Source organism: Notamacropus eugenii, chromosome 1 (genome assembly GCF_028372415.1).
Source record: "Notamacropus eugenii isolate mMacEug1 chromosome 1, mMacEug1.pri_v2, whole genome shotgun sequence".
In the NCBI taxonomy this organism is placed as follows: domain Eukaryota; kingdom Metazoa; phylum Chordata; class Mammalia; order Diprotodontia; family Macropodidae; genus Notamacropus; species Notamacropus eugenii.
This window is the reverse complement of record NC_092872.1, coordinates 166425062-166433078: the sequence shown is the minus strand read 5'-3', so window position 1 is coordinate 166433078 and position 8017 is coordinate 166425062. Positions and strand designations below refer to the sequence as shown.

General features: G+C 39.6%; 1 pseudogene; it reads left to right on the top strand.

Moving 5' to 3' along the window:
• The first annotated feature begins 3539 nt into the window (after positions 1-3539).
• Positions 3540-5652, top strand: LOC140509830 (large ribosomal subunit protein eL30 pseudogene; annotated as a pseudogene).
• The last annotated feature ends 2365 nt before the right edge of the window (positions 5653-8017 follow it).

Here is an 8017-nt window from a genome sequence, read left to right as displayed (position 1 = left end):
ATATACTGTGTGTTAACAAAAACAAAACTATTTTTTTAAATTATTATATTTCCTTCCCCCATTCACAGAGAAAGACAGAAAGAGAGAGAAAGAAAGAAAGAAAGAAAGGAAGGAAGGAAGGAAGGAAAGAAGGAAGGAAGGAAGGAAGGAAGGAAGGAAGGAAGGAAGGAAGGAAGGAAGGAAGGAAGGAAGGAAGGAAGGAAGGAAGAAAAGGAAAGAAAAAAAGAAAGAAAAGATGCTTCTTATAAATGTTGAATGGATACTTCCCATTGACCATGGACCTGTACTGTCTGAGTACCTCACAAGCTCTAGATGTCATGGCCAAGCACGCATGACTCTTTGCTCCTTTGGGTTTCAGGCTAATCCTCTGCATGTTCGTTTTCTCTTCTGTGAAGTGTGTTATTGTAGAAATTACTTCCTGCTGGGCATCTAAGAACTCTTGACCTCTCAAAATTATAAAGTTACCACCAACGTGGGAAATATCTATTACTCAACACCATTGCTCACTGGTCTGTGCTCAGCCAGTGAAGGACACAGAAGAATCAGGGAATCAAATTTGCCTAGGTAAGCACATGTTTTCATTCCCATGTGCTTTTGGTTGCCATTGTTACTGGTTATTGGGTGAGGGTTAGATTTCTCTCCTCCCCAACTCCTGCCAGAAATTCATAAGAAAGAAACACTCTGTGGCCCCCCAAAAGTAGAGCTGTTTGTCCTCAACTCCTCTCATAGTTATCTTAATATACTTACTAATCATCTTTGATATCACCCCTGAGTCAAGGGAAAACACCAGGATTAGTCAGGAATTACTACTTCATCCATAAAGGACATGCCATAGGATCAAGGCTGATAATTTAGAGTTCAAAGGAGTCTCAGAGGTTATCTAATCCAAATTCATTACTTTACAGATGAGAAAACTGAGGTCCAGGGAAGTTAAATGACTTGTCCAAGGTTATACAGCTAGCAAGATTATGCACAAATGAATGTTGAACTCTGAGGTGGCATGGAACACATTCTAGCTCCGTGGAAATGTTTCTTTCTGAAAACAGCCTATAACTTGATTACATGGATTGAAGAATCTAAACTGATTGGGCATATCTAAGTTTAAGGCTCACTTCAACGTATCACATGGCTAAGCTGCCATGTGAAAAAAATAAAAAATAAACAAGCATTCCAGGAAGGTTTCAGACTTACTGGAAGAACTTTATGATATCTGACACCTAATAAACTATCTATTATGACATTTTCATAATGAGAAAGAACTAAGCAACTAAGCCTCATTAGTTCTTGTGTCCTACACCGTGTTTAGTCATCAGTATCTCTCTTTCCTTCCTCTCTCTCTCTTGTTCTCTTTTTCCCTCCTTCCATCCTTCTCATTCTTTCTCTCCCTCTTTCTTTCCTCTCTTTCCCCTCTCTTCTTCCCTTCCTCCTCCTCTTTCCCTTTCCCTCTACCTAACCCTTTTCTTACCCATCTCCCTTTCTCTGCCCTTCAATAGACCTTGCCTATAAACCTGAGTTATTTGAACATCACTTTTAGATGAAAAAGATATAAAGAAATTTTACTTTGATAATCTCGTACCTCCTAGGACAATCACTTTAAATAGGTAATATTTGTTATCTTTTGAGGGTAGCCAGTATTAGAGGCCCTAGATTTCCTTTAGTTATCACTTCTCTCAATGGGAGTTCTTTTCTGAAATACATATTCTATTTAAAGCTTCCTCGGTTTCTTTAATATTGAATACTGTCAAGGACTATAGGGAGGTTAGAACTGATGCCATTATTAAATCCTGTGAATGCTGCTTTCAACATCATCAGCATCATGATCAGCATTATTATAAGTATCTATGTCATTTGAACTGCTTCTGAAATGAGACCCCTGGGCATGTGGATAAGAGGACTGAAAGGTCATTGAGTTGTTGTGGACATGGCTATATACAATGGTTAGAGCAAAGTTTTCTGGTGGCTAAGTTAAAATTGGTCTGTGATCTCTTCATTATGAATGGATGCACATCACCATACTGAACTACTATAATCATTCTTTCCCTAAACTCGGGAAAATAATGTTAATAATAGTATTGAAATGATGCCTTATTGTACAAATTGACCAAGTTGCCTATTTTCTCTAGACCTCAGTTTCCTCATCTGCAAAGTAAGTTGATTGGATAACACAGCACTTTCACAGAATACCTATATTTATTTTAAAATGAACATGGCTCTTCTATTCCCTAAACTCCATATAAACCAAGTAAATACTGCTACATTCTAATAGTCCATATTTTATTTTCCCTCTGCTAAGCATGAATTCACAAAAGTCAGTCAATAAACATTTATTAAAGCACTTACCGTATGTAAGGCATTCAAAAGTAAAATATAGTCTTTCCTCTCAAGGAGCTCATTGCCTAATAGGGATGACAACGTGCCAAAACAAACAAACAAAAACATTCAAGCACAAAGATTGTATGAATTTTAAATTTTCAATAATCAAAGGAAGGAAAACACTAGAATTAAGGAGGATCAGCAAAGATTTTCTATAGAGAATAGGATAATAGTTCGGACTTGAATGAAGTCATGGAAACTAGGAGACAGATGTGAGAAGAGAGAGAATCCAGAGCATAGGTTACAGTCAATGAAAATACCCAAAGTCTGGATATGAAGTGTCTTATAGAAAAAACAAGAAGGTCAGTGTTACTAGATTGCAGAGCACATGGAGGGAGGGGATATAGGGTTTAAGAAGCCTGGAGGGTAGGGGGGGACCTTATAAAACACTTCAGTTTCCTAACAGAGAATTTGATAGATTCTAGAAGTGATAGTGAGTCACTAAAGGTTTTTGTTTGTGTTTTGAAATGTGGGAAGTTGTGTAGGAGTGAGAGGATTTGATGTGGTCAGAACTGCACCTAAGAAAGTCATTTAACATGATTGAAGAAGAAACTAGACTGGGAGAGACTTGTGGCATGTAGACTAATCAGAAAGCTATTACAGTACTCCAGGCAGGAGATAATGAGGGCCTGCCTACACCAGGGTAGTGCCCATATCAGAAGAAAGAAGGGGGCATATGTAAGATATACTGCTAAGGTAAAATTAACAGCAATGGGATACAGATAGGTATGGAAGAAGGATAGAGAGGAAGGAGTTGTGAATGATAATCTGGTTGTAAGCATGAGTTACTAAGAGTGTTGGTACTGTCAATAACAACCAAAAAGAAATTAGTAAGAGAGACTGGTTTGTGAGAAAATGATAATGAGTTCAATTTTGGACGATGGCAAGTTTAAGATGTCTATGGGACATTCAATTCCAGATCGGCAATAAACAGTTGGTGATGGGAGACTGGAACTGTGCAGAATGGTTAGAGATGGAGAAGCAGATTTGAGAATCATTAATCAAAGATGATAACTGAACTTTTAGAAACTGATGAAACCACCAACTGAAACAATATAGAAGAAGAAGAGTGTCCAGGAAAGACCTTATCACATACCTGCAGCTAATGGACATGACCTGAATGAAGCTCCAGCAAAGGAGAATGAGAAAGAGCAGTCAGATCGAAGATGACCAAGAGAGGGTAGAGTCAGGAAAACCTGGAGAGAAGAGACTACTATGGAGAAGGCAAGTGACAATATCAAAAGCTGCATTGACATCAAGAAGAATGAAGACCTTTCATTATTCAATAAAGAAGTAGAATTCTCCTGAGTTCTGAGAAGCAGTTACAAGTAACTGTTTAAAATTAGGAAGTAACCTAGTCAGGGCATGCTTCAGATCAGAGGACCAAGGTTCAAATCTATCACCTTTCAATTGTTAGTTATGTGATTTTGGAAGTCACCGAACCTCTCTAGGCCTCAGTTCCATCACTTATAAAATGGGAAAGCTAGACTAGAAGATCCACAAAATTATTTGAATATGTGGATTCTGTTTCAATCCTCCATATTCTTAAAGTTTAACACATATATTATAGGACCTCTGGGCTGGAAGTCATGGGACGATAGAGTCTATGGAGCTGAAAAGATCTGAAATCAATCCCTTGAACTGTGTGATCTTGGGTGAGTCATTTCCCTTACTAAGCCTCAATATTCTCACCTATAGAATGGAAGTAAATAATTCAATCCTCTTCAGAAATGAAGAAATTGAAGTCCAGAGAGGTCAGGTAATTTGCCCAAGATTACATCATTTTCAAGTAGTAGGCCAAGGATTCAATCCTGAGTCTTCTGTCCCTGTATCCTTCCTGCCTTAGGATGCAATACAAATACTTCTGTTTAGATAATGCAAATTTAACAGGGTGGAACCAAGATTGTACAGCGAAAACAGGGACTTACCTGAGCTCTTCCACAAATTCATTCAAATAGCTCTAAAAAGTGAATCTGAACAAATTTTAGAGTGGCAGATTCCACTAGGAGACAGAGTGCGGCAGATTTCCAACTCAGGACAACCTGGAAGGTTGACAGGAAAGATGTTACACCAGGCTGGGGGCATGCAGAGCTCACCGACTGTACCATTATAGACTCAGCCACAGCAGACAAAGGAACAGCACCAGGCAGTCTGAGTCACCAGAGGCAGTGCTGATTTCCAAACCTCTTAGCATAGTACGGTTGCTTGTAGCTAAGTGAGAGAAGCACAGGGCCTGTGGTAGTAACAGGTGCTGCTAATGGGGCTATCAGTCTACAGACTGAATATTTGAAAGTCACCTACTTGAACTGCCAGGAATCAAGAGAGTGGACCTTCCCCTTGTTGAACATGAAAAACCCAGAGAATATCACCCCAGGAAAAATCCTGGAACAGTGGATTCAGCAGAAGGGGTGCTGCAGACTTTTGGCTTGGGAGGCTAGGGAGATGGATGGTAAGGGTTCCTCTTGCTGTGGCTAAAGGGGACCACTGCAGGATCAGAAGCATCCCAGCAAGCCCTACTTAAGGGGACCAGCAGGAGATCCTGAGCCCCAGTGGTGTGGAATTCCTAAGTGCCAACCCCAGGACCCCCAGACATTCCTTAGCACAACCAAGGGAACTGGGTAGACACCATCCCAGATGGGGTTCACCAGCCACTGAGCCCGCACATGCTATAACACACCCCTAGGGGAGGAGGAGACTTCTAGTTTCCAGAACATCACTCTCCCACATCTCACTTCACCAGCTTTAATGTAACCCTAGGGAAATTCACATAGACTTCACCTGCCCTCGGCCTTGGCACACACCAGCCAACTCAGCACCAGGTAAACTGCAGCTGAGACATCAGCTTTTAGTTGAAAGAATCACCTTTCTTGCTTCCTGGCCATCTTGACTTTAGGTCTCTGACTGAGGGTCCTCCCACACCACAGGCAGGAAGATGATGGCTCAAAGAAGATGAAAAAGTCACTGGACTCCATCAGCTCAAGGCTCCAGATGGTCATGAAAAGCAGCAAATACATGCTGGGTGACAAACAGATGCTGAAAATGATCAGACTAGGCAAAGCCACATTGGTCATCTTGGCCAACAACTGCCCTGCCTTGAGGAAATCAGAGATTGAATATTACACTGTGTTGGCTAAAACTGGAGTACATCACTACAGTAGCAATAACATTGAATTGGGTACAGCAAGTGGAAAGTACTACAGAGTATGTATACTGGCTATCATTGATACAGGTGATTCTGATACCATTAGAAGCATGCCAGAATTGATCACTGAAAAGTAAACTGTACAGAAGTATTCTTTAACAAAATGGTCAAAACTTATTCTTTTTAATTTTTTTAAATATCTATTTGTTTCTAGTTTTTAACATTCATTTTCACAAAATTTTGAGTTCCAAATTTTTCCCCATCTCTCCCCTCCCCCCACCCCAAAATGCTGAGCATCTGATTACCCCTTCTACCAATCTGCCCTCCCTTCTAACACCCCTCCCTTCTTTTATCCCCATCTACTCTCTAGTCTTGTAGGGCAAGATAAAATTTCTATACCCCATTACCTGTATTTCCTATTTCCCAGGTATATGTAAAAACAATTCTCAACATTCATTCCTAATACTTTGAGTTCCAACTTCTCTTCCTTCCTTCCTTCCTACTCATCCCCACTGAGAAGGCAGGCAATTCAATATAGGCTATATATGTGTAGTTTTGCAAATGACTTCCATAATAGTCATGTTGTATAAGACTAACTATATTTCCCTCCCTCCTATCCTGTCCCCCATTTCTTCTATTCTCTCTTTTGACCTTGTCCCTCCCCAAGATTGTTTACTTCTAATTGCTCCTTCCTCCCATTGCCCTCCCTTCCATCATCCCCCTCACCCTGCTTATCCCCTTCTCCTCTACTTTCCTGTAGTGTAAGATAGGTTTTCATACCAAATGGAGTGTGCATGTTATCCTTCCTTGAGCCAAATGTGATGAGTATGTTTCGTTATTCCCTCTCACCTCTTCCCTTTTCCCCTCCATTGAAAAAGCTTTTTCTTGCCTCTTTTATGAGAGATAATTTATCCTATTCCATTTCTCCCTTTCTTCTCCAAATATATTCCTCTCTCACCCTTTAATTCTAATTTTTTAGATATGATCCCTTCCTATTCAACTCACCCTGTGCTCTTTGTCTATATGTATATATGTGTGTGTATAATCACTCCAACTCCCCAAATACTGAGAAAAGTTTCAAGAGTTACAAACATTATGTTTCCATGTAGGAATGCAAACAGTTCAACTTTAATAAGTCCCTTATGACTTCTCTTTGCTGTTTACCTTTTCATGCTTCTCTTCATTCTTGTGTTTGAAAGTCAAATTTTCTTTTCAGCTCTGGTCTTTTCATCAAGAATGCTTGAAAGTCCTCTATTTCATTGAAAGACCAATTTTTCCCCTGAAGTATTATACTCAGTTTTGCTGGGTAGGTGATCCTTGGTTTTAGTCCTAGTTCCTTTGACTTTTGAATATCTTATTCCACGCCCTTCGATCCCTTAATTTAGAAGCTGCTAGATCTTGTGTTATCCTGATTGTATTTCCACAGTAATTGAATTGTTTCTCTCTAGCTGCTTGCAATATTTTCTCCTTGACCAGGGAACTCTGGAATTTGGCCACAATGTTCCTAGGAGTTTCTTCTTTTGGATCTCTTTCAGGAGGTGATCAGTGGATTCCTTGAATACTTATTTTGCCCTCTGGTTCTAGAATCTCAGGGCAGTTTTCCTTGATAATTTCATGAAAGATGATGTCTAGGCTCTTTTTTTGATCATGGCTTTCAGCCCAATTTTTAAATTGTCTCTCCTGGATCTATTTTCAAGGTCAATTGTTTTTCCAATGAGACATTTCACATTATCTTCCATTTTTTCATTCTTTTCATTTTGTTTCATAATTTCTTGGTTTCTCATAAAGTCATTAGCTTCCATCTTTTCCATTCTCATTTTTAAAGAACTATTTTCTTCGGTGAGCTTTTGAACTTTTCCCTTTGTCTAGTTCTGCTTTTTAAAACCTTCTTCTCCTCATTGATTTTTTTGGATCTCTTTTGCTAATTGAGTTAGCCTATTTTTAAAGGTGTTATTTTCTTCAGCATTTTTTTGAGTTCCCTTTAGGAACCTGTTGATGTGCTTTTCATGATTTTCTTACATCCCTCTCATTTCTCTTCCCAGTTTTTCCTCCACCTCTCTTACTAGATTTTTCAAAATCCTTTTTGAGCTCTTCCATGGCCTAAGATCATTGCATATTTACATTGGAGGTTCTGGAAACTTTGACTTCCTCTGAAGATATGCATTGTTCTTTCTCATCTGAAAGGATGAAAGAAAATACCCGTTCACCAAGAAAGTAGTCTTCTATAGCCTTATTTTTTCCCTTTTTTGGACATTTTCCTAGCCTGTTATTTGACTTTTCAGTCCATTGTCAAAAGGGGGTTATATTCTGGGAACTTGTAAGTTCTCAGTTCCTCCAAGGTGGCACAATCAAGGAAGAGAAGCTTACTCCTCTATTGGTCTGTGCACTGGTCTGGGAGCAGCTGAGAACTTTTTTTGCCCAGAATCTGCGAGTAGTAGAATTCCCTCTCCACAACTGCCTCCAGGTCTGCTGTGGCTCTTCCTCATTCTTGGCCAGGCTTGA